The sequence below is a fragment of the Pipistrellus kuhlii genome, unplaced genomic scaffold, assembly GCF_014108245.1.
Source record: "Pipistrellus kuhlii isolate mPipKuh1 unplaced genomic scaffold, mPipKuh1.p scaffold_m20_p_2, whole genome shotgun sequence".
In the NCBI taxonomy this organism is placed as follows: Eukaryota; Metazoa; Chordata; class Mammalia; order Chiroptera; family Vespertilionidae; genus Pipistrellus; species Pipistrellus kuhlii.
The window spans coordinates 131,063,148-131,089,703 of NW_023425515.1; positions in this window are offsets into that span (position 1 = coordinate 131,063,148).

Here is a 26,556-nt window from a genome sequence, read left to right on the forward strand (position 1 = left end):
ATTAGGGAAGTGCTCACATCCCTCTCTCATTTCCCTCCCCACTCCTTATAGGAAATACAAGAGGGACCTACTTTTGCTGTCCTTTTCTATTTTCCATCTCTCAAGGAAAGTTTTTCCAAGGTTATTGTCTCTGATCTCAATTGCAATAATTTACTTTTCCTAGTTTCATCTCTAAAATACTCTGAGCATTGGTTTACCTTGCCTAAGTAGTTATTTTTATAGTGAGCCAATGTCCCCATTTTGGAGTCTCTGTACAATGTATTGACTGATGTTTCTAAGCTCCTAGAAGCCACAGGACTTAGAATTTACATGTGGTCATGTAAGTCAGTGCTTGCTGCACTTAGAAATGGAATGTTTTTTTGGATAATAAAATTAGTCATTTAATTTTTCCTTCTGAAAATTTTTGAGAATGTTAAACTAATGGCATTGCTATAGCTTGAAAAGTTTGGCATTGTGTCTGGTTTCTTTTTGTTGAAAACTTGTTATAGCATTAGCAGTATTAACAATTGAGGGCACTACGCCATTTTTTTCAAAATCTTATTAATAAATCAAATAGAAATTTGCTGGGTTATTCAAGGTATGGGTAGTATGCTAGTGACATTATAGACTTACTAGAGGCCCAGTGCATGAAATTCATACATGGGCAAGGGGTGGAGGGTGGAAGGGTTCCTCAGCCTGGCCTGCACCCTCTCACAATCTGGGATCCCTTGGGAGATGTCTGACTGCTGGTTTAATTGCTCAGGCCTAAACCAGCAGTTGGACATCCCTCTCGCAATCTGGGATTGCTGGCTCCTAACGGCTCACCTGCCTGCCTGCCTCATTGCCCCTAAGCCCTCTGCCTGACCTCCCCTAACCACTCGCCTGACTGCCTGATTTCCCCTAGCCATTCTGCTTGCCTTGCCTGATGGCCTCTAACCACCTCTGCCTTGGCCTCTGCCACAGTGACTTCATCTGGAAGGACTCTGGAAGGTCATTCAGCTGTCTGGTCAAATTAGCATATTATGCTCTTATTATTACAGATTTTGGGATGGTTTGTTGAGATAGTTGGTTTATTATTTCCTTATTTATTTACTCCTTTCAGTTAGTCTGTCTGATTAACCTAAAGCAGGAGGACAGGCTGGAAGTGACTGATATAAATAACTCATGCCAGTTGATGGCCTGCAATGGCTTAACGTTCGGTAAATTCTTTTCTTTGAGTGTCACTGCTCTGCTATAGCAAAGTTGGCTCCAACTCAGCCTTTGTTATTTCTATAATATAAAAATGTCTCTCTTTGTATTTCTGTGTTTAATTTTGTTGTTTTTATTATTATCTTGTGTCTAGGACATTGTATTCTATTAGATTTTATTTTCTAAAAATGTTATGTTACCAGTAATAATTGCTAATATCAAAGATAAATAATGGTCATTGAAGTCTGGAACATTGTTTTTTTTTTGTTGTTTTTTTTTGGGGGGGGGAGGGAAATAAATACAGTTGACCCTTGAATAATGGTGGCTGTTGGACGTTTGGGGTTTAGGGGTGACACCTCACATGTAGCGGACAGTCCACCTATAACTTTGACTCCCCCTAAAGTTAACTACAATGAGCCCTTCACAACCATGGATCGAAGCAGTGTTTTCAATCCAAGGTTGAGAATCTGTGGTTAGAAATACAAAAATATTGTTTTCCTATCCCCGCAGCTTGAATCTGCAAAACCCAGTGATAGGAAGGGCTCTCTGTATTTATTGACAAAAATCCATCTGTGAGTGGATCTGCACAGTTCAAATATGCACGTGTAAGAGAACTGTATCAAGTTGTTAAGGAAACCCCAGGAGAGGCTCTGTAATCCCAGGCTTGCTTTATAGACGCACTGCAGGGTAAGTGGAAACAGCCCTGAGATCCACATAGGAGGGCAAGATGGCTGAGAGAGAAAGGCAGACTTAAGCACTGGGTAAATGAAAAGGGGAAAAAGTAATGTTACAAAAAAGAGGCTTAGAGCACTGAGAGAGCACATATCGCTAAGGATCTTCATAAACTCAGAATTGATGCAGGTAACTAGGAATGTGGAGCATCTTCATTGTCACGGTAGGACTATTGCTCCTGTGGCAATGGGGACTGGCCCACAGGAATTTTGATGCTACTAAAAAGAAATGAAAGCAGGATCAAAACAATACCCTATAATAGTCGATAAGCAATTGCTTTACTTTTCTAGTTTAGGTAATGAGGAAATCTGACTTTGGGGACTGCTCAGGGTAGGGATGTTATAAACCCATGCTAACATCATCGGCTATGCCTTTGCCACACATGATCCATTAGGATTAGGCTTACTTCACAAAGTGTGGGTGACTCTATTCATTTGATTGAAATAAGAGTACCTAAAGTAAATTGATGGTGGTGATGTTGTATGTATGGTTCTTTAATTTTTAATAAAAAATCCAAGCAATATACTAACTTTAAAAAGATTTATAGGTTTAGAAGGCGAATTGCATGAGTGATTATCTGAAAACACTAATCTCTGTGGGCAGAATAAATTAATCTGTACATAAGAAAGCCTTCCCATTTTTCAGATTAAGTATTTGAGAACAATTCCTTGATCAGGCAGGACCCAGAACAGATAGGTTTGGATTGGAGGCTGAGGGTGAGGAATGGAGCCCTGAAATGCGTGGTGCTGTCCATCTTTAAGCCAGTGCATTGGGCAGCCAGCATACTGCACTGGCACAAGCGGTAGGCTTCCTATGGCACATACTGCAGACTGCACAATTGTGATGTTGGCCTTGTAACATGAATTTTAAGACCCTAACAGAGTTGTCCTTAAACATATCCCACCACTGTTGATCTTGTTTGTGTTAAATCAAATAGCTCTGACTTTTCTGAAGGAACAAGGGGGCATGAGTCAGACCAGTGGTCACCCAACACGATTCCAGTCAGGTTTATTGTATCTTGTTCTCAGTGACTATATGTCTTGTTGTTTTGGTGAAATACCATGAAAAAAAAAAGCTGTTATAACACCTATTACAATATTTCCAGAGTGACCCAGCAGGAGAAGAAAACATTCAGGAGGAAGATTGGAATGTAGAGACAAAATAGCTGGGCCTAACTAGGGAGGGCTGTGGAAAAGTGAAGGAACAGGAGCTAAATGCAGTAATTACATGAAAATCGTAGTGCCTGTACTGCACTTTGGCTTTCCCACCCTTGATCATCATTTAATGGTCCATTGACTTATGTGAGCAGGCAGCAGGCAAGGATGCAGTTTGAACCTGACACATGAATAGCTAAAAAGGTACACTCACTGAAGATTTAAAAGGATTCTGAATAGTTACTATAAGTGCCTAAAAACTGACAAGTTCTGTTTTCTCCCAGATTCCTGTCCTCCTCGGATCTAAGGGACTCTTTTTTTAATTTTTTTATTGAGGTATAATTGACATATAACATTATACTATTTCTGCCACAGATTGCTTTACCTCTAGAAGAGCAGAAGTAGGAGTCATATGAGCAAGTGTCTATGGAACTTCTCTCCAGCTCTGTGTTATAAAGTTTCACTACCTTCAAATTAAGGTGGTGTGATATCAGGAGCCTGGAGATTGCCTTAGATTCCCAACCCTCCACGTAATGAATGCTGTTGTGCAAATGATGACTTCAGCCTCTATTTTCTCATCTGTGAAAGCAAAATAGTTCTTCAGGTCTACATAGTATATCTACCCTAATGGGCCATAATGAAGATAAAATGGGACAGCAGACATGAAAGTACTGAAATGTCACAGCTATATATTATTTTATTTGTAAGACCGATGGATGTGCATGCAATAAAAACCAATAAACAGTGTGTATAATTAAATATTTAATGTACTAAGTACAATAGGTCAGACTAGAGAGAGGTTGATATGGATTGCAGAAACCAATGAGGTTTTTGGTTTATTTCCATCATGCTACCTGCATTTATTCATTCCTCATCTTTCTGAATGTCTTCTTACCCTTGAACAAAGCAGGAGTAGTTAGCATTGGCTGCCTTTGTTCCCTGACAGTAGTCAAAGCTTCAATTAGGCTGATATCCATTGAACGTTGACATACCCATTTCTTTTACGTATTTGTACAGACACAAAAGCAAGTCTGTATTTGGGTTGTGTTTTGGCAGAGTTTGAAGTCATGTTCAAAGATCTAAAAGAATTGAGTGACTGAGGACACAGACTAGAATTCTAACCTTCAGTTTATGTGCAAAATCAAAAACATGCAAAGTTTGTGGTATCTGAGCTTCATCTGATCGCTCATACATGAAAGCATGAAAAAAGAAAGCCCAGAAATAGGAGTCTTGTCAGTCTGAATGTTAGTTAAATAAGTACATAAGATAAACAGTTCGTGGAAGGTTGTGCAGCTGAATTTTCAATCAGAACATACCTGAGACTATTGCATACCATCGCCTGGTAATCAGAGCGTGTCGGATTTATAGCTTTCCTGCTTATGGAGACAAGATTGTGAATTTTAATGCTGTGAGCTTCAATATGCCCACATTTTTCTCTCTCTGAAACTTTGTTAGATCTGCCAAATTCAAGCCTCAGTTTACCCTGCCTGAACATTGTCAGGAAGTTGTTAAGAACAGTTAAGACCAGCCACCTCTCTGCTCCTTGGATATCATTTCTGTGACAAGTTTTCCTCCTTGAATTGGGTAGACTTCTTGGACACCTCCCATCTTCTTAGGGAGAAGAGGGATTTAATCCTCAAGTGAAGGTTCCTGGTAGTCATAGAGTAGGAAAGGGAGCTGGACACTGGGGTATTTATGTGGTAAATGTGAGGAGTCCTGAGAATTTTCTCAAATAGCGGATTGTGTGCCTATCTTAATGCTCTCTGCATTAAGAACCAGGATCATGACTATAATGGAGTGCTTTAGTCCCCTGATTTATAGACAGTAGGTCCTCTGCACTCACCCTCGGAGTAGCTCAATATGCATACTGGGTAACAGGAATGGCTGATCTGAGTTTGAATTCTGTTCCTTCCACTTTACGGTGGCATGACCCTGGAAAAGTTATTTCACCTCTGTGAATTTATAATTTTCTTTTTATAAGGGGAAGCATTTAAGACCTACCATTTATGGTTACTGTGAGAGTTAAACAGTGTGATTGGTGTTGGTAAAGAACGTTGATGAGTTGCTACTTTGTCATAGAATCTGTGACACTAAATAAGCAATTTATCCCCACCATTTTACCATCACAATCATGAATGAACAGAAAACTCCAACCTGCTGCATTTTCTTCATCTTAGTTGAGCTCTTCCCTTTGCCCTGCCAGTATGGTCCCCAGGAACACCATTCCCTGGGAATGAGCCTGAAGCTCTTGCCTCTGTGGCTCTCACAGCTGCCTTGTTGCTGTTAAATCCTTTTTTCTACCAAAGGCCTTTCCCACTGTTTAGTTTTGTTCTTATCTTTGTTACCTGTTTCCATTTATCTTTCTCACTCTTCCCTCTTTACTTAGGTGCTCTATTAATTCAAATAAACTACAAAGAAAAAGCAGACAAAATCAAATAAGGTAAAAAAAACAACAACAAAAAACCGCATACCAATCACAACAAAACAAAACTTCCTAAACAACCAAATGTTTAATAAAAAGATTGCATAAATTATCTGTTTCTTTTCCTACGTTAAATTCTTTAATGCCTTTGATATTACAAAGTGAACATCTGCTTCAAAAGTTTCTGTTCTGAATGATGTCCTAAATATCTTTAATAATTGTTATGGTGGTTGGACTAATTTACCTTCCACCAACAGTGTATAAGGGCTCTTTTTTGCATATACATGCCAGCACCTGTTGTCTCTTGTCTTCTTGATGACATCATGTTGTTCTTGGTTTGGCTGAATAAAGAATAGAATATATAAATCCATATGGGCTTATTGCCTTACCATATGAAGCTAGGGAAGTGAGCAAGTCAAAGTAGCAGCAGCATTTGTCACTGGTGCTAATGAGTGCTTGCCCAACTGACAATGTCTTTTTACCTACTGTCCCTACCACTAGACTATGAGCTCATTAGTATCACTGGTGCTTAGCAAAAGGCTTTTACAATTGTTTAATATGTGTTTTTTGACAGAATGAATCAAGAAGTGAGCACACCAGCAAGTTTCTTATGTCTGGACTAGAGAGGAAATGTAGGGGTTAGTAGTGGAAGAAAATACAAGAACCGGGACCAGATTGTGAATGGTTTTGTATACTGTGCTATGTACTGGGTGAAAAAGAGCCTTGAATAGTTTAAAGAGAATAACATGATTACATCTGGTGTTGAGAAACTTTTGTCCTAATGCTAAGATTGAAGAGAGGAAGACCAATTAAAAAAAAAAACTATAAAATCAGGTGAATAATGATAAGGGCCTAAATTAAGAATATAGCAACAAGAACTAGATTACAGAGGGTTTTATTTGTTGGGTAGATGCAATAGAACAGATGTTGATGTGATATGAAAGAAAATAACAGAAAGAAATCATGAATGAAATTTCATAGTTGTTTTTTTGTTTTGTCAATTTTATCCTAAGTAGTGCTAACTATTTAATTACATGGGTTTTTCATAATATTTAAAACAATTTTATATTTGAATATTTGTATATCAAGCACCCTGGACTACTCTATTTTAAAATCTGGGTCACACATTTCTGAAGTGGCCAAGAAGTTTAATCATTCCACTAACTATACCTGATCACATCTGATAGTAACCAAATCTGCCATTAGATATTACTAGATTATAAGCCCTGTGAGGATAGGATCCATGTGTTATTTATCATTTCATATTATTTGTAGCACCTAGCATGGCACTGGATCCATAGATGCTTTTTTTTTAATTGGGGTGACATTGGTTAATAAAATTTGTAGATTTTAAGTGTATAATTCTATAATCCATCATCTGTATACTCTATTGTATATTCACCTTCCATAGTCTAGTCTCCTTCCATCACCAGGTATATCCCCTTTACCCTCTTCTACCTACCCCAACCCTTCCCTCTGTTAATAACCATACTGTTGTCTGTGTCTGTGAGGTTTTATTTTGCTTAATCCCTTCACAATGCTGGAAATGATCATTAGTAGACTGCTATCCAAGAGTGAAAGTTGAGATAGTTTGACACAGATCGGATGTTAGAGGTAGAATAACTGACATCTGCTGGCGTTCCTTTGGCTTGTCTACCTGGAAGGGTGCTGCTGCTAACCCTGCGATAGGGAACTGAAGGAAGATTAGGGTTGGAATTAGGGTTCTTTGGGGATATTAGATGTGATGAATTGCAAGTAGAACTGTTACTCAGTCTCTGGGTCTATTCTTGTTCATCAGTCTATGCCGTTCATTACATTCCATAAATGAGTGAGATAATGCACTATATATATATATATATATATATATATATATATATATATATATATATATATTAACTGAGTTTGGAAAGAAGTACAGATTTTTTCCACTTTATTTTAGAGGAAAGGAAAAGGGCATTTTAGGTTAGGGAACATCCGAGCAAGCAGCCCAGAAATTAAGAAGAGGAAAAGTGGTAAAGGACACATTTTATTTGAGAGAAACTGAATCACCGTAGGGAGAAATTATCTGAAAGCTATGCATTTACAAACTATCACTAAGCCTTGGCTGGTCTGGGTCAATTCTTTGGGCATGTTACTGTGCACCCAAGGGTTGCTGGTTTGATTCTTAGTCAGGCACATGTCTGGGGTGTGGGCTTGATCCCCAGTGGGGTCATGCAGGAGGTAAGCTGATTGATGTCTTGCTCTCTCATTGATGTTTCTTTTCTCTCTTCCTCTCTCTCTACAAATCAATAAAAAAATCTTAAAAATAAAAGCTACCACTCAAAAATTAGTGCATTGTCTTTAATGATTCATAATACATTTGCAATCATTATGTAAATTACTAAGGAACACCCAAATTGTGTCTATTCTGACCACTTGAAGAAAATGGAATGTCCTTAAAGGAAGAATATTCTTAAAAGAGAATATTCAACTTACTCATTGGGCTTTGAGTAAATGAAGGCTAATTCAGCTAACAAATACTTTTCTAGTAATTATTAATAATATTAGGACCCTTTATCTCATATTCTAGGAATCAAAAGTTGGCATATATGTACCCCAGCCACATAAAAGTGGTTTTAGTAAAGCCAATCATTTTGGGGAAATGTGTTCAAGCAGTAGCCATTCAATTTCCCTGAGCTTGTGTTCTCATCTGTATAGGGACTACTGCCAGCACCATCCTCTGGTTCCTGGTTTCTCCAAAGCCCAATAATAATTTTCTCTCTATTTAATTGAGTAGCCTGATCAAAACTCATTCTTTTTTTGGGGGGGATACGTAAGTCAGAAATGTGTCACATGCTCATGTGTTGTCAATATTGTTTAGATATCTGATAAATTAAAGAGATTGACCAAAAAATCTGCTCTTTTCTACTCTTTCTGGAGGGCACAGCCACACACAGATGTTTTAGTGTTAAAACGGCTTGTACTCTGTAAAAAGTGTTTAGGCAGTAAATACAAGGTGACTTATTGAAATTGTATAATAATGTAAGGCCTTTGGTTTTATGTATGCTGTATTTGTGAATATTTAGAATTATTACCTATCTTCTAAAAAAGTATATTAGGCTTCATAGTAAAATATAGAACAATTAAATAAAAATAAGCTAAAAATGAGGTGGTGGTGGCAGAAAACTTGATATTTCTAGCTAGCTAGGATATTTGACTACAGATGCTCCCATTTCTTAATATTCAATGAGAGATTCACAATCTGCTTATCTCCTGATCGGCCCAAGTAAACAGAAATGCAGGGCATTGTCAGATTGGCCTGTGATGCATTTAAATTCTGAGATGGCTATAAGGGCTGAGCTGGAAGAAGCAGACATCTTCTCGTCAGCATTTTCCTTTTGATTGTGACCACTCACCCCAGGGGAATGGATACTGGCCTGAAGGTGGCACATGCCATGCAGTTTCCACACAAAGAGTGTTTGTTGTTTCAAATCCCTCCTAGACTAGGTCCAAATTTTCTTATAACTAATCAGAATTATAGAAATGAGCCAATTTGTATTATGATGGACCAGATCAGTTATACTTTATTGTTATTCGGAATACTACAAAGAAAGATAATTGGAAAATGCTTAAAGTTGGGTTGGTTGCTCTAGCAACAAAGCCAAGCTTCTGAAGATTATTCTTAGTGACTACAGCTTTGGCAGTAGAGCAGCAAAAAGGAAAGGTAATTAGCTCTGGAACTTTGCTTTTTAGACTTGGCCTGAAGTAACTAGATAAGCAGGAGATAGCAGTCTTTATGTGCATTGAAAAAAAAATTGAAAATCATTTTAACTTTCAGTTGAAATGTAGAACATGTTCTTTATATGATTTCTGCTTACAGGAAGAAAAATGTCACTGGTGTGCAGCCCCCCAAAAAACGTACCAGTGAACACTAGATTACTGTCGTGGGTACCAAAAGAAATAGACATGATCTTGGGGTGGATATGAGCAACATGATAATAATAATTTAAAAAAATATATATTTTGGCGGAGCTTGAAGATGGCGACTGAACAGTCGGTCTTGTTCTGACTCTGGTCCCAGAACAGATAAAAGTAGCGTCTGAGTAGCTCAGGGAATGTTGATTGGCAGCTGAGGGGCAGCGGAGTTCTCAAGGAAGGTAGGGAGCTGTCCGTTGGACAGGATTTCCTGGCCGGGTGGCCAGCACTGCCGCGGCGGCGGAGGGGGCGGCGAGCTGAGGGCTGCGGCTGGGGGCTCCGCCACCTTACCAGGAAAGGAGTAGCTTCTCTGAGGCCTGGAAAACCCCAGCGGAGAGGTCCATCGAGCAGCTGAGAAGCCCGAATCAGCGCAGACACGTGGATTCAAGGGAGCTCTTCGGTGACCCACGGAAAGGAGAAGGAACACCACATAACCAGACATCCTGAAAAGAGAGGCCATGGGGAGACAAAAACATAGTCCGCACATGAAAGAAAAGCAGGCATCACCAGAAAAGGAAGGAAACGAGTCAGAGGCAAGCAGCCTACCAGAGCAAGAATTCAGAGTAATGATCATAGGATGGCTAAAAAGAATGGAAGAGAAATTTGACAATAGCCAAGAAGAAATGAGGAAGAACCATGAGGAACTGAAGAAAAGCCATGAGGAACTGAAGAAGAACCGAGAAGAAATGAAAAATGACATCGCTACCATGAAGAACTCAATAGAAAGCATCAAGAGTAGACTAGATGAAGCAGAGGACCGCATCAGTGAGCTAGAAGATAAGATGGAAAAAAATACCCAAGTAGAGCAACTTCTAGAAAGAAAGAATAAAAAGCAGGAGGAGAGCCTACGGGAGCTTTGGGACAATACAAAACAAAATAATATTCGAATAATAGGGGTTCCAGAAGGAAAGGAAACTGAGGTAGACATGGAAAAAGTATTTCAAGAAATAATGACAGAAAACTTTACTGAAATAGAGAAGAAAAAAACCACACAAATCCAAGATGCTCGCAGAGTCCCAAGCAAAATGAATCCCAGAAGACAGACTCCAAGGCACATTATAATTAAATTGGCAAACAACATGGACAAAGTAAGAATCTTAAAAGCAGCCAGAGAGAGACAGAAAGTTACATACAAAGGAACCCCCATCAGACTAGCAACTGATTTCTCAACAGAAACTTATCAGGCCAGAAGGGAATGGGATGAAATATACAAAGTCATGCAAAGGAAGGGTCTGAATCCAAGAATACTGTACCCAGCAAGGCTATCAATCAGAATTGAAGGGGAAATCAGGAGCTTCACAGACAAAAAAAGACTGAAGGAATTTATCTCCACCAAACCAGCAATGCAAGAAATGCTAAAGGGTCTACTGTAAAAATAAAGAAATAAGAAGTTAAGAAGGAACCCGGGTATAGAATAAAAATGGTGTCAAATGAGTACCTATCAATAATAACTTTAAATGTAAATGGATTAAATGCTCCAATCAAAAGACATAGGGTAACAGATTGGATAAGAAAACAAGACCCATACATCTGTTGTCTACAAGAAACCCACCTCAGAAAAAGAGATGCACACAGACTGAGGGTGAAGGGATGGAAAAAAGTTTTCCAGGCAAATGGAAATGAAAAAAAAGCCAGGGTAGCAATACTTATATCTGAAAAATTAGATCTCAGAGTGAAGGACATAATAAGAGGTAATGAAGGCCACTTCATAATACTAAAGGGAACAATCCAACAAGAAGAAATAACCCTGGTAAATATATATGCACCCAATACAGGAGCAACCAAATATTGGGTCGGCAGATAAGTAATTGCGGATTTTTTAAAGAAAATCAAAGACAATTTTTTCATGGAACTAAATAACTTTATTCTGTAATGTATTGCCCATTTTGATCAATGACCTTTTGCCATCTTTCAGGCAGCATCATAATCCCACGTTCAAAAAACTTCTGGTTTTTATTAGCAAAAAACTGAATCAGGTACGATTTGACATCATTATCATTATTGAAATTTTTACCATTCAAGGAGTTTTGTAAAGATTGAAACAAAAAGTAATCAGATGGTGCAGGGTCAGGACTATATGGTGGATGTGACAAAACATCCCAACCAAGCTCCATTAATTTTTGCCGAGTGACCAAAGATGTGGGTGGCCTTGCATTGTCATGATGGAATACAACACCTTTTCGATTTGTCAATTCGGGCCGCTTTTCTTCAACTGCATTGTTTAATTTCGTTATTTGTTTAATGTAGACATCAGAATTGATCATTCGGTTGGGTGGTAAGAGTTCAAAGTAGACAATTCCTTTGTAATCCCACCAAACTGATAACAAAACCTTCTTTTGATGAATATCAGCTTTTGATGTTGTTTGAGTTGGTTCACCTGGCCTGCTCCACGATCTTTTCCACTTGATATTGTTGTAAACAACCCATTTTTCATCGCCAGTTATCAGTCGTTTTAAAAATGGATCATTTTCATTATGTTTCTTTAGCAAATCGCAGCTGCTAATGCGTTGCGTTAACTGTGATTCTTTCAGTTCGTGAGGAACCCATGTATCGAGTTTTTGAACATAGCCAAGTTGTTTTAAGTGATTTTCAATGCATGTATGTAATACATGAAGCTTCTCTGCAATCTCACGTGTTGTACTGTGACAGTCCGAATTGATTATTGCTTTGATTAGGGCGTCATCAACTTCAACTGGACGACCAGGCGTTTTTCATCTTTGAGTGAAAAATCACCAGAACGAAATTTGGCAAACCAATTTTGACACTGCCGTTCTTTTAAGGCTTCGTCACCATAAACAGCACATAACTTTTTATGAGCTTGCGATGCGTTTTTCCCTTTGCGGAAATAAAAAAGCAAAATATGACGAAAATGTTCCTTTTGATTTTCCATTTTTCAATGAACACCAAACAAAAACTACAAAACAGATCAAAAAACTTTTTTTACTGATTAACAGCTGAATAGCCAACTATCAAAAAACAAAATGTGTGTTACATTTGTACTACGTCTGCAAACATAAAAATTCAACTGAAGCCATATATGTGTGAAACCCGCAATTACGTAGTTGCCGACCCAATACATTAAAAAGCTGCTGGAGGACATTAAGAGAGAGATTAATAGCAATACAATCATAGTAGGAGATTTTAATACCCCACTGTCACCCTTGGACAAATCATCTAAACAAAAAATCAGCAAAGAAATATCAATCCTAAATGACTCACTAGACCAGATGGAATTAATTGACATCTTCAGAACACTGCACCCCAAAGCCACAGAATATACATTCTTCTCAAGTGCACATGGGACATTCTCAAAGATAGACCACATTTTGGGACATAGGCAAAGTCTCTTCAAATTCAAGAAGATAGAAATCATATCAAGTATCTTCTCAGACCATAATGGCATAAAACTGGAAATTAACTACAATAAAAATAATCCAAAGAAATCAAACACATGGAGACTAAACAGCATGCTATTAAACAAGGACTGGGTTACCAGAGAAATCAAAGAAGAAATTAAAAACATCCTAGAAACAAATGACAATGAAAACACAACAATCCAAAATCTATGGGGCACAGCAAAAGCAGTTTTGAGAGGGAAGTTCATATCCTTACAAGCCTATTGCAAAAAACTAGAAAAAAGGGTAACAGATGATCTAACTCTACAACTCAAAGAGTTAGAAAAGGAGCAACAAGAAAAGCCCAGTGTAAGCAGAAGGAAGGAAATAACAAAAATCAGAGCACAGATAAATGACATAGAGACCAAAAAAACAATACATAAGATCAACAAAACCAAGAGCTGGTTCTTTGAAAGAATAAACAAGATAGATGGACTTCTAGCCAGGCTAACCAAGAAACAAAGAGAGAGGACCCAAATAAACAAAATCAGAAATGAAAGAGGTGAAATAACAACAGACCCCACTGAAATACAACAGATTGTTACAAAATACTACGAACAACTCTATATCAACAAACTGAACAACCTGGAGGAAATGGACATATTCCTAGAAAAATACAAACTTCCAAAACTCAATCAGGAAGAATCTAAAAATCTCAATAGACCAGAGTCTTGGGAAGAAATTGAAACAGTCATCAAAAAGCTTCCAGCAAACAAAAGCCCAGGGCCAGATGGCTTCACAGGAGAGTTTTACCAAACATTCAAGGAAGAACTAAAACCTATCCTCCTCAGACTATTCAAAAAAATCCAAGAGGAAGGAACACTTCCAAACTCCTTCTATGAAGCCAGCATCACCCTAATACCAAAACCAGATAAAGACAACTCAATGAAAGAGAATTACAGGCCAATATCCCTCATGAACATAGATGCCAAAATCCTCAACAAAATTCTAGCAAATCGACTCCAGAAGAACATCACAAAGATCATACACCATGACCAAGTAGGATTTATTCCAGGAATGCAAGGATGGTACAATATCCGCAAATCAATAAATGTGATACATCACATAAACAAATTGAAAGATAAAAATCATATAGTCATATCAATTGATGCAGAAAAAGCATTTGATAAAATCCAACACCCTTTCCTGATAAAAACTCTTAACAAGGTGGGAGTACAAGGATCATACCTCAAAATAATAAAAGCCATATATGATAAACCCACGGCCAACATTATACTCAATGGGCAAAAACTAAAACCATTCCCTCTAAGAACAGGAACAAGACAGGGATGCCCACTCTCGCCACTCCTGTTTGACATAGTACTGGAAGTACTAGCCATTGCAATTAGACAAGAGGAGGAAATAAAAGGCATCCAAATTGGAAAAGAAGAAGTAAAGTTATCCTTATTTGCAGATGACATGATATTGTACATAAAAAACCCAAAAGACACCATTAAAAAACTAATTGACTTAATAAATGAATTTGGCAATGTAGCAGGATACAAAATTAATGCCAAGAAATCCATGGCATTTCTATACACCAACAGTGAAACTACAGAAACAGAGACTAAAAAAGCAATTCCATTTACCATTGCACCAAAAAAATTAAGATACCTAGGAATAAATTTAACTAAGGAAGTAAAGGACCTATATGCAGAAAACTACACGACACTGAAAAAAGAGATAGAGGAAGATGTAAGGAGATGGAAGAACATACCATGTTCATGGATTGGTAGAATCAACATCATCAAAATGTCCATACTTCCTAAAGCAATCTATAGGTTCAATGCACTCCCCATTAAAATACCAACGGCATATTTCACTGACCTAGAAAGAACTCTCCAAAAGTTCATTTGGAACAATAAAAGACCCTGAATAGCCACAGCAATCCTGAGAAAGAAGGGTAAAGTAGGAGGGATCTCAATACCAGACTTCAAACTGTATTACAAAGCCACTGTTCTCAAAACAGCCTTGTACTGGCACAAGAACAGACATATAGATCAATGGAATAGAATTGAGAACCCAGATATCAACCCAAATCACTATGCTCAATTAATATTTGACAAAGGAGGCACGAATATACAATGGAGTCAAGACAGTTTCTTCAATAAATGATGTTGGGAAAATTGGGCAGACACATGCAAAAGAATGAAATTAGATCACCAACTTACACCATACACAAAAATAAACTCAAAATGGATGCAGGACTTAAACATCAGACAGGAAACCATAAAAATACTAGAAGCATCCACAGGCAGCAAAATCTCAGACATATGCCAAAAGAACTTCTTCACTGATACTGTCCCTTGGGCAATGGAAGCTAAAGAGAAAATAAACAAATGGGACTACATAAAAATAGAAAGCTTTTTTACAGCAAAAGAAACCATCAACAAAACAACAAGAAAGCCCACAGTGTGGGAGAACATATTTGCAAATAACACTACTGATAAAGGTTTAATCTCCAACATCTACAGACAGCTGATACAACTAAATAAAAGGAAGATGAATGATCCAATTAAGAAATGGGCAATGGACCTAAATAGAATATTTTCAAAAGAAGACAGAAGGAAGGCCAAAAGGCACATGAAAACATGCTCAAAGTCACTAATTATCCGAGAGATGCAAATCAAAACAACAATGCGGTACCATCTCACACCTGTCAGAATGGCCAACATCAACAAATCAACAAACGACAAGTGTTGGCGAGGTTGCGGAGAAAAAGGAACCCTCGTGCACTGCTGGTGGGAATGCAGACTGGTGCAATCACTGTGGAGAACAGTGTGGAATTTCCTCAAAAAACTGAAAATGGAACTCCCATTTGATCCAGTAATCCCACTCCTAGGAATATATCCCAAGAAACTAGAAACACCAATCAGAAAGGATATATGCACCCCTATGTTCATAGCAGCACAATCTACAATAGCCAGAATTTGGAAACAGCCTTGGTGCCCGTCAGCAGATGATTGGATCCAAAAACCATGGTACATCTACACAATGGAATACTATGCTGCCATAAAAAAGAAGGAATTCTCATCATTTGCAGCAACCTGGATGGAATTGGAGAACATCATGCTGAGTGAAATAAGCCAATCAATGAAAGAGAAACACCACATGACCTCACTCATTTGTGGATTATAAAGATCATTATAAACTGATGAACCAAAAGATAGATACAGAGACAGTAAAGCAACAAGCAGATTGTCAAATTTCAGCGGGGAGGGGAGGAGGATCTGGGGGAGATATAGATCAACTGAAGGACTTGTATACATGCATATAAGTACAACCAATGGACATAAAACTCTGGGGAGGAAGGGGATGTGTGGGAGGGAGGGAGGGGGGAAAATCAATAAAATATGTAAAAAAATAAATTAATTAAAAAAAAATATATATATTTTATTGATTTTTTTTTTTTTTACAGAGAGGAAGGGAGAGGGATAAAGAGCTAGAAACATCAATGAGAAAGAAACATCATTCAGCTGCCTCTTGCATGCCTCCTACTGGGGAATGTGCCCACAACCAAGCTACATGCCCTTGACTGGAATCGAACCTGGGACCTTTCAGTCTGCAGGCCGATGCTCTATCCACTGAGCCAAACCAGTTAGGGCATAATAATTTTTTAATGTGAATGCTTTACAACTTGGAAAATTCTTCTGCATCCTTATGTTTTAGGATGATCATCCTAGAGGCAAAGTGAAGAGTGAGAAAAGATGGCAAACAGAAAACCCAGTTATGAATCTACTTTTGTTTATAAACAAGCCCATGCTGTTTTTTCCAGTCTCATTTCCTACTGCTTCATTTATTTATTCACTAATAATTTTCACATGTTCTCTTTGAGCCAGGTGCTGTGTTAGACACTGAGGCCTCACTGGTCAGAAAAGAAGGCTAAGTCTTGGACACATTGGATCATATGGAAACATAAAGGAAGGTTTAGGAACTAATGAACAATAACACATAAATATATACTCTCTGACTTTATACATTCTAAGAAGGAAGCACATAAGGAGCCCTCAGAATGTACACGGAACCCCAAAAGGTGGAGTAGGGGAGAGATGGTCAGGGAAAGTTTCTTCATGAATGTGATACTCGAATTGAGCTCTAAAGGATACATAGAAATAAAGGAAATAAAAGTGCAGGCTAGGGAAATATTCCAGGCAGAGAGAAGAGTATGTATAAAACTTCTGAGACAGGCAGGGGGAGCATCAGAGGAATAGGAATGGAAAGAAGGCTTTATGGGAGAGCTGAGTGGGGCAGGAATGAGTGTGAGATGTGGCTGGAGAGACAACCTGGGGCAAGATCAAGCAGGATCTTGTTAAGGAATTTAGTCTTTATCCCAAGAGCAACAGGAAGCTTTGAAGAGTTTTAAGTGGGAGATCAACAAATGAGATTTGCATTTTAAAAATATTATTTTACTACACTATAGGGAATGTATTGGGGGAAACTAGTTATGAGACTATTGCAGAAATCCAGTGAGAGACAACTTCACCCTGGGAACAATGCGGGAAATGATCAGTAGTAGACTGCTATCCAAGGGTGAAAATTGAGATAGTTTGAGACAGATTGGATGTTAGAGGTAGAATAACTGACATCTGCTGGGGTTCCTTTGGCTTGTCTACCTGGAAGGGTGCTGCTGCTATCCCTGTGATAGGGAACTGAAGGAAGGTTAGGGTTGGAATTAGGGTTCTTTGGGGATATTAGATGTGATGAATTGCAGGAAATATTCAAGTAGAACTATCAAATGAATGTATATTTGGAGCTCCAAGCAAAAATACTACTTTTTAGGAATCATCAGATGTAGCTAAAACAGTGGGATTGGATATGGTTAGGTAGTGAGAGACTGTACTAAGCAAAAATGCAATTACTAAACCTTGGAGAATTCCAATAGTTTAGGGCATTAAATGAGTTTAAGCTTGCAAAGAAGACTGAGAAAGGGCTGCCAGAAAGGAGCAAAACTAAGGGAATTTGGAGCATCTGGGAATCTAAGAAATATACTCCTCTGGGATTGGAGCGGTGTGTTTGATCTTTGAAAGGAAATAGTATGCAGTGGAGCCTTTTCTCCACTGAATATTAGGGCAGCACTATCCCAGTGCCACCCAACCATCCATTTCTCTACAGAAACGCACCTGGGAATTTATCTAAAGAAAGTTTTATATAACATTACTATTATTTTTAAAGCAAAATACTTAGTGACCAGGGCTATTATAATAGAATCAGACTTTTTTTTTTAATGCATGTTAATATCTTTTGATGTGAGACTCATGTGACTTGGAGAGGAGATTAAAACTGAGTTCTGATTTGAGAATAAGCATTTTACTACTTAAGAGAAAGTATAAACAGGAAACTTTCATTATTGTCTGTCAAATGACTACGAACAGTAGCTTCCTTATCAAGAAGTACAATTGTTTAGTAAAATATATTTTAGAGCACAAACATAAATGTTCAACCCAATGCTGTAAAAATCTATACTCTAGTAATATTCCGGGTAGATTTAAGGAGTCTCCAGGAGATTTTATTCTGTGTTTTCTTTGCCTCTATAACTGCATGGAATTTACACTTCATAGTGGCAGCAACGTACAAATGCGCATATGTCTGTTTTCCCCCATTTCCTTTACCATGTGCCACTTTCATCCTTTTTAAATAAATGTCCATGGAGGGATTGTTGCTCTATCTCACCATATAATTTTACAGCTGTTCCTCAATTGTTAATATATTTCTGCGGAATATGTGTAAATAGACATGAGCAAACTGTCTAAAAGTTATTCAGCTAAGTCAGTGAACCATGTAATCTATTGGTTCAGAGACAACAGATAATAGAGTGAGATATTTGCTTTGCCATACACACACCCCATCTAGCGTGTAGGCTTCAAAAGTCAATTTGTGTTCTGTTGGGGCATGTCTCATCACACTACATTATCACATCAGGGATAGGAAATTTGGATAATGACTATCTGATTTAGAAAAAAGGAGGCTATTTAGTGAATTGAATATCTGTGAGGTGGGAATTTTGAACTAGAATTTGGTTCCATCCTTGGTGAATTTGATCCTCCACATGTGTTTCATCACTGCTTTCCTTTCTTTTAACAATGCAAGTTAGAAATAACCTTGTTAATTAGCATCTATTTTTAGTGTGATGACATGACACAGCCAAGGCAGAGTGGGAACATTCTAGTATTACCACAGCACAAGCAATAAAACTTCTTTCTAACGGGAAGATAGACGATGGAAATAAAAATTAAAGGTGCCCCTTGTAGATATACTTAGAAGATGCATCAGCTTTGAAAGGTCAAAATTAAAGAAACTGCGAGGTAAGAGATTCATTTGTTAGGCATTCCTCTTCTATAGCACATACAGCTAAAAGCCGGGGAGTAGCATGACACTTCCCCTCCCAGAAACTTTCATTGGCTCCCTACCTCCTACCAAATCAAAATATTATAACTCTTTCTCCGTGTGTATGCATAACATTTTTATCTCCTTTGATAACGCTATTTCCCTGTTTTATTTTCCAATTTCTACCTGTTTCATTCCTCTCTACCTCATAAGACTGGATCATTTCTTTCTTGTTGATGGAACTCTTATAGACTTATCCTGGCTAGAAGTGACCGCATAGCACTTCATCTGCACCTCTCAGAAGGCAATTAACACCTTTTTATTTTGATTATGTATATACATGTTTTATTTTTCCTTCTAGACTGAAATCTCCTATTTGTGGAATTGGTGGCTAGATAGCTGAGTCAATGCAAGGAAGGAATTCTGAAACAAAAGGGAGGGGGTCTGCCTAAGGTCTAAATCACAGTAGATTTGAATTTCTGGCATAACCTGGACTCCATCTGGCTTCTTCTTAGAGCCATCTCTAAATTCAGTAGTATTAGGTGAATCTGGATATAGGATGTATTCTGCTTCCCAACCCCTTTAGTATATACTTATAGTTTTCCTTGTGCAGGAACAATTATGTATACAGACTCAATAGATTGGTGGACTAAGTGGATTAAACTGTCAGATTGGGTATGCAGGATTGGGAGAAGAGGGGAGCTTGCCCTTGAGAGAGTTATCTCTGGTTAGAGAGAATTGGGTCATACTCATATAACTTTCTATTTCAGTTATACCAGTATGACCCAATTTAGCACTTACTATTTGGCTCATGTGCAATAGCTTTGCCATTGTATAAATTTGGAAGTTCTTGAAAGCAGGGACCTGTATCTTTATTATTTTGTTATTGTTGTTAAGACAGGACCTAGCATATTTTCTGGGGCATATGGATATGAAAAAAAAATCAATTTATCTATGGTTATCAATTTGTTAAATTGGTAGATCATTCATATTCAATTAAGAAGGCATTTACTGAGCACCTACTAAGTTCACGACATTGTGTTACAATGACTTAGCCAATACGAAGACTGCTAAGAATTGAATTCTTACTTTAAGAGTAACTGTAATCTAGTAGCAATCCAATGGTTATAATTCAAGCAGTATGACTTGTACTCTAATTCAAGCAGTATGGTTCGAGGGAGCCATCAGCTCTTAATTTTTTCTACCAAATTTGAAAGCATGTGAATTGTGATTAAATTCGAGGCTCTGAATTTTTCAAGCTAGCGTTGTCTACAGCAGGGCAGTAAACCAACAGCTAGGTAGAGGGTAAGTGCTGCTAACTGTGCACTTGAATGTGAGTGTGGCCAGAGAACTGGGGAGGATGGAGGCCCACTGTGAGGCTGTTTGACAAAAGATACAGAAACATTTAGTTGCCTCCTCTAGGACAGAAGAGGGTGACAGGAAAGGAGATTGTAGAAGTGAGCAGGATCCACTTTTAGGAGTTGAATTTTATCCCAAGCACAATCAGGAGTCATTGAAGTACTTTCAAGCAGTAGACTGACAAATTTAAATTTGCATTTGAAAATGTTTCCGATTTCTAAAACAGTTTCATTGCTGGCGAACCGTATGCGAATTTGTGCATTTTGGTTGGCTAATGAGCAGATTAAGTCAAATGAGCCCAAAATCTCAGGGCCTTTAACCACCAGGCAGCACAGGGTTGACAAAAATATGTTTATAGTTGTGAGTATGCAAAATACAGAGTTTCTTCTCATATTATTATTTATTAATTATTGTATTGGTTCCCATATGAATAATTGTAAACCTACTTTTGCCACTCCTGTACAATAGTTTGGAAATGACCTATTGTATTTTTGGGGTTTTTTTCTTTGGCTGTCTGCAGTTGAATCTTCTCTATGCATGGTCTGGTCACCTCATGACTTAGCTACTGGGAGCTGTCATGTTCTTAACCACAGATGGAATACTTTTATAGGTTCAAAGAAAAAGCAAAACTTTTTGCCAGTGTTATGAAAGGAGTATCCGAGGAAGGATTTTGCATCACTGAAACAAACAGCGTTGGCCACCTACCCAAAATGCATCCAATTTTTAGCCCTGGCTGAAGTGGCCCTGGACTCTAGTTCCAATGGGGTTTATTTTGATTGATCCAAGCCAGTCATAAGAAATCCATTCCCAAACAAATGATTTGTTTAGGGTTGCCTATTTAACCTAGTTTTCAACAATGAAAATGTATATGACAGAAAATCTTTTGGAGACCTCTGCATATTGATGTAATAATATGAAGGTTTGATTCTTGCAAACATGAGGACTTGAGGGTTGCTTGCCAACACATTAAGGATGGAAGAAAAACCTGGGTCCTTGATAACAAAATATAGCTTCGGCATGAACTATCCCTAGAACTGTCTACTACAGGGCTTCCTGTTATAATTAAGCATTGTTAGCTGAGTTTTTTGTTGTTTACAGGCAAAACCACCCTGTCTGGTACCATTGCCATGTTTGTTTATAAATATTGCACATGATTGATGGCCCATAGCAGTTGTAAGCCATGCAGGTCTAATGCTTCTGCAGTGCTTGCTGTAATGCTGTCACAGTAATGAAGCCTAACATTTGTATAGCAATCATTAGTTTGCAAAAATCATCTTATTTCATTTGGTTCTTCCAATAACCTCGTGAAGTGGGGGTGGTAATATATTGCCAAGTGTCAAGGGTCCCAGACAGATACTAATCTCATGCTCACCTTGGGGAAGCTGAGTTGGACAGCCTGCTATTCATTGTAAGATTTGGCAGATCTCCTGGTTTTCAAAGAAAAGTTAGATTGGAACTAATGATGGGCCCTCAGACCAAGCCAATGAGGATGGGAAGAAAGGCCACTCTCAGGGTCCCATGGAAGGTCTTGAGTTGGTAAGGTGCTCACTCACCCTGACTCATGACAATGAGATGCCTGGGCTCTATCCTAGACACTGACTGCTTTTCTGTGGGGCGGGATCCTGCCTAAACAATGAGTGTGTTTAATGAAAGAGTCTTAAAATATAAACATACTGGGCTCCTTTGGGAGTTCTTGATAGAAGAATTGTAATATTGATAAAAGGGAGAATACTGAGGGCAGCCAAACAGGTACTGGGCAAATTGGTTGGCTAAAAGATTAGATGACATTGATGAGTTAATTCAACATTTATTGAACAGTGCTGAACCGTGCTGAACCAAACAAATATGCCTCTTGGTGGAAGGTACATACTTTTTAGTAGTGAGGTCAGGAAATAATGAAGTAAAAAAAGAAATAAGGAAATATATATCTGCTGTTAAAGAGGAAGAATAACACATGTGAGAGAATTGAGGTGAAGTGGGATTTAAATGGGTAGAAGGGAGAAGGTGTTAAGCCATATTTGGAAAGATGAGGAATGGAAATGAACATGGTATAGTTATGGGTCAGTAAAGAGTGAGAATAATAGATAATTTTGAATTAGTTTTTCTTAACTGAAGATTAATGAGCAACCATCTGAGATTCACAGGGTACCACAACTTCATCCACTTCTTTTAAAAACTTTATTGTTCCTGGCTAAACACATGCTTAAATTAGTTAGATCAACCCAGCAATTCCAAAAGAGCAAAGTAAATATCCTGCCACTGAGACTCGCTTTCAAAGCAAAGGACTACTAAATTTTCAGTGGCAAGTGTTCCTGACCTCCAGGTTTCCCTGTCTTATAGACTATCCTCATTTTCATTGTGTGTGTTACACGCTGCAGACCTTGTACAATGTTTTACACTGTTTGAGCCTGACACTGACCAACGGGTGTTTCAAAGGCTTTGCAGACATAGCTCATTCACCCTCACCACTGCATGGAGGTGGGGAGGGGCAGGTAGCATTGTGTCTGTGGAATGAATGAGGATGCAGAAGGGCAGAGGGGTTAAGCGACTTGTATAAACCACACAAGGGTCAGGAGCTGTGTGTGAAAGAACTCTGCCTCCAAACTTTTAGTCCGGGGCTCTGCCCCCTTTCCCTGCAGGCAGCTCTGAATGTGAGGGGGGAAAAGAGTAGTGTTTCAACGTTCCAAATGGAGACATAGAAAATGAGGTGATTGATGAAGATTTATTTCCTTATGGGTAAATATTGCTGAATGTAACTATTTATCTATTTTAAAGCATCATAGATTTTGAAGTGCCCAAATTGTAGTACATAGGTGTTAAAAATTTTGCAAGTTTGAGGCTCAAGAAATGAGTGACTTGAATCTTCACATGGCCATACCTGTCTTCCAGACCCATCTCCTCAATCCTCCTCAAAGAGCAGATTATCTCGGCATCATTCCATCCGGACACGGGCAGTGCCTGGTTTCAGTACCACCATCACCCTCCCTACTAGTATTATCTGGGTAGTTTCCTGCTTCCAGATCAATGTCATCTATAACATGCTACAAATTTCTGAGGACTCAAAACTGTAGAAAATGCCAATTAGTCCTGGATAGGATCATGCTGCTGTTTGCTTTGTTGTTTTATTTGGATGCAAATGTGGCATCTACAGGTCCTGCCTGCTGTCTTTGCTATTTCTCCTCCTTCTCTCCCAGCAGCCAAAAACCCAGCATGGTTTGTGTTCACAAAACAATTTAGTCTTGGAATTAAATCTTGAGTACAACTTTCCCTGAAATAATAACTTTCCCTGCAAGTTGTGAGAGTCTGGAAAATAGTTACAAATGAAAAAGGTATCATTTCAGCCCATGCTATTATCCTATAGTTGGGCGACTCTACGGTTGGATATATATATATTTTAAAATCTTGACCCTAAATTTTCTTTAAATCTTGACCCTCTGGAGAAATTCCAACGACACAGTGAATTGGTTTCTGCCCCAATAGAGAGAGACAATTGAATATAAGTTGTATTAAATTCAGAGAAACGAAGACATATCCCATGCGGGGTTTCCTAGATCAATCTGCCTCTCTCCTACACATTTTTTTTTTTTTTAAATGACAATGAGTTTTCAAACTCGGTGTTATTCAATACCAAATCAAAGCTGACTCATGGAGAAAAATACTTTTTGATTCTATTTGGTCCGCATTTCCCTGCCCACGTTAGTGATGGGGGGCGGGCTTGTGTATAATACGGTCTGAATACATTCTTATAAGTATTAGAAGTATGGAAACACAAAGCCCTCCGTGACCTCCAGAGCCCTCTGTTGATCGCGGGTGTTTGTTGTGGGAGGAAGGCAAACATAAGCACAGAAGTGTTATTGAACAGAAACCCCTTCAAAAATGTCTCCGGGCTTTTGTTCCCGGGGTTGCAGAGCGGTGGGGGGCCCCGTCTTCAGAAAGCATACTTATGCAAGTATTAAGAACTGGCTGAGATAAGAAGTGAAGCTTAAGAGACCTTCATCATTAGCGGCTAGTGGTAGAGATTAGGGGTCCTACTACAGGATTACAGATGGGAAGAGTGCCGGTGTTGGTTAATTGTTCATTAATGCTTGTAAGGAAGCCAGCAGGAGGAAAACTGACCATTGTCTGTCTGCTTACTCCCAGGGAAGCTAAATTGGACGCCCTCATCAATGGCAGTATCGGTGTCAGGAAAAAACGCACACGTAAACTTCTTCCCAATGATTCCCTCTCAACTTAATTAAAAACCGATGTCTTGATAAGCAACGATTAAGTTGTCAATGCATCTTTCTAGGTGTGACTGGCCTTTATCTCAGCTAAGGACACCTTCCAGCACGGAAATTGGCTCTTTCAAAGTTTTTCTCTGAAACAGAAAATAAAACCAATATATTTCAAACAGCCTGCAGATACAAACACGCCTTATGGTTTGTAGTGATAATTTTGAGACACAGTGGATATGCTTCTTAAAAATCCCAGAGGGTGTGAGGCCCTTTTGCCTGCTTCCTCCCTCCTTGTTTCTTCCCTCCCTTACTAAACCCTGTTCCATGAAAGTGGGGCTTAGTCACAGCTCCCACCCCCCAGGCACAGGCAAGGTTAAATGTTGGGCCCAAAGCCACCCGCTGTCCAGTCAAGAAGAGAGCCAAGTACACTTGCCTTAGTCCAGAAAATGTCATTGTAAGGTCAGACAACTGTATAGTTAACTGTGTCTGAATCCAAAAATAGGAAAAACTGAAACCTGTTTCCTCCACTTCTTAATTTTAAATAAGGGTTAGAGTTTATTTATTCATTCAGAAAATACTCACTGAGTTATGGTCTAGTGCAGTGGTCAGCAAACCGTGGCTCACGAGCCACATGCGGTTCTTTGGCCCTTGAGTGTGGGTCTTCCACAAAATACCACGTGCGGGCGCGCACATACAGTGTGATTGAAACCTTGTGGCCCATGCGCAGAAGTCGGTTTTCGGCTTTCAAAAAGAAATTTCAATCCTTGTACTGTTGATATTTGGCTCTGTTGACTAATGAGTTTGCCGACCACTGGTCTAGTGGAGACAGACAATATCTTGCCAAGTAAAAAACGGAGGCTACAGGTGATGAAGGGAAAGCAGGGGGCACAGTGGGGTGGGGGCTGTGAAGATCGCAGAGTGAGATTTGGGGACAAGACATGGCCTGAGGGATGAGAGGTGTAAGGTGTTACAGACGATGCCGGAGCCTGTGGAAGACCCTGACACGAGGAAGAATCCCAGTGTGTTGCGGGCACTGCACGAAGGAGAACATACTCAGAATTTGGAAGCAGGTACAGGTTAGCCATCTGCAGAGGTGACCCTCTTGATGAGTGGCTTATAGATACGCATTGCTGCTGAACCCAGGATGTGAGTGTCTACCAAGAGACATGTTCTGGTCCCTGCCTCCCTTTCCTACATCACCTCCCCCTGCCATGTCTTTCCTGGCTTCTTCTTGTTCTCTAATACCCAACTCCATAATCCTCATTTGCCAGCTCCTCTGCTGGCTCTCCCACTTTAACATCTGTGAGTCCTTCTCTCTATTTATTCTTTCACTCATTTATTCAACAAATACTTATTGCATATTTAATAATTACCCGTTCTAGTCACCATGGGTTTATCAGGAAACAAGAGAACCAAAATCCCTTCTTTTGTTGTCATTTCTAATGTCACCTCCTCAGAGGCATATTTTCCCTTGTCTATTACATGGGCCTCTTTTGTTGCTCTATAGCAAGTTTCACAGAAGGAGGTTGTCATATTTATTTGTTACATGTTTGCTGCATATTTCCCCCTAAAATGCAAGCACCAAGAGGGCTACTCACACTCATCACTGCACCTCCGGGACCTAGAACAGTGCCTGGCACACAGCAGACACTGTAATAACAAAACATACAGGGGGAAAATAAGATTATGGGTTAGACAGCAGTTGATGTAAAGTTCAGGGAGGGACATTGCATTTGCAGAGCACTGACTGTGCCTTAAGAACTGTTGATTCAGTCCTTCTTTAAATGCCAGAGAGGCATCACATGGCCACATTCTGCAGCCACACTGTCTGCTAG